The sequence below is a fragment of the Watersipora subatra genome, chromosome 11 (assembly GCF_963576615.1).
Source record: "Watersipora subatra chromosome 11, tzWatSuba1.1, whole genome shotgun sequence".
Classification (NCBI taxonomy): domain Eukaryota; kingdom Metazoa; phylum Bryozoa; class Gymnolaemata; order Cheilostomatida; family Watersiporidae; genus Watersipora; species Watersipora subatra.
In genome coordinates, this window is record NC_088718.1 from 32,637,042 (window position 1) to 32,638,496 (window position 1,455).

Here is a 1,455-nt window from a genome sequence, read left to right on the forward strand (position 1 = left end):
TGAATTTCGCGAAATTGGATTTCGCGAAATTCGATTTCGCGAAATTACACATATATATTATATAGTCAACTTTCGCGAAATTGAATTTCGCAAAAGTGAATTTCGCGAAATTGGATTTCGCGAAATTGGATTTCGCGAAATTACACATATATATTATATAGTCAACTTTCGTGATATTGAATTTCGCGAAAGTGAATTTCGCGAAATTGGATTTCGCGAAATTGGATTTCGCGAAATTACACATATATATTATATAGTCAACTTTCGCGAAATTGAATTTCGCGAAAGTGAATTTCGCGAAAACTGTTTAGCTGATTTTACAATTTCGTGAACATAAATTACACAAATTTAATGAACCATAACATTGCTTCTACTTACTATATAAGCAACGAGAAAGAATAAGTTTTTCATCTCATTTTATTTATAATAGTTTACAATGTGTGCTCGAGACAAAAACGTGGATAGACTCCTAACTCAGACAAATTGCATCGACACGTGTGTGGAGATATGGGGCTACTGCCCTTGGGGTAGAGAGGTAGATCCTGAAAAACAGAAGGCTTTTCGAAACAAGATCAAGCTTCAAAAGAAAGTAAGTATTACATTATAATATTTTACTAAATTATATTTTTGATCAAAGGAAACTTGAGAATATAAACTACATATTAAATATATTTCGAATTATAGGGTTTGCTTAAATGAAACAATTAAATTATACAAAGTAATTTGGAAATTATTGTAGAAATCATTGGTCATGCAGCGACAAAGAGAAGAATTATTTTGTAACTTCGATGTTACATTGACTTTAAAAGTAAGTATTACATTATATTTATTTCGTCTAATATCGTTGTATAATGATAAAACATGTAACTAAAGATCAAATACATTCAACAAAATTCACTCCAATTGGTATGTAGGAATGTTAAAATCAGTAACAGTCTGTGAAAACAGTAATTAATATTTGTATAACTTCACTTTAAAACAAAAGGTGTTGGAATTGAAATTCAAAGTAAGACCTGACTGTGTTTTAATTTGTCTGCGTATTCTACTCTGACTATAATCATTGCAATTGTAGGATCCTGGGTATCAGCGAACTAAATATAGACCTTTTCGGAGAAGGGTTTATAAATTTGAATCTTCAGAATAAGTATATGTACAATTATTATAAAGTGCTGTAAGAGTTCATCAAGAGTGTTAATAAAGTACAGATATTAAGTATATGTACAATTATTATAAAGTGCTGTAAGAGATCATCAAGAGTGTTAATAAAGTACAGAGAATAAGTATATGTACAATTATTATAAAGTGCTGTAAGAGATCATCAGGTGTGTTAACAAAGTACAGATAATAAGTATATGTACAATTATTATAAAGTGCTGTAAGAGTTCATCAAGAGTGTTAATAAAGTACAGATATTAAGTATATGTACAATTATTATAAAGTGCTGTAAGAGATCAT

General features: G+C 29.3%; 1 long non-coding RNA gene across 1 annotated transcript; it reads left to right on the top strand.

Moving 5' to 3' along the window:
• Positions 1 to 336: 336 nt before the first annotated feature.
• On the top strand, positions 337 to 1,139 carry LOC137408820 (uncharacterized). The gene is made up of 3 exons (XR_010980143.1): positions 337 to 589; positions 740 to 808; positions 1,073 to 1,139. It is a non-coding gene; the product is annotated as an uncharacterized lncRNA (long non-coding RNA).
• The last annotated feature ends 316 nt before the right edge of the window (positions 1,140 to 1,455 follow it).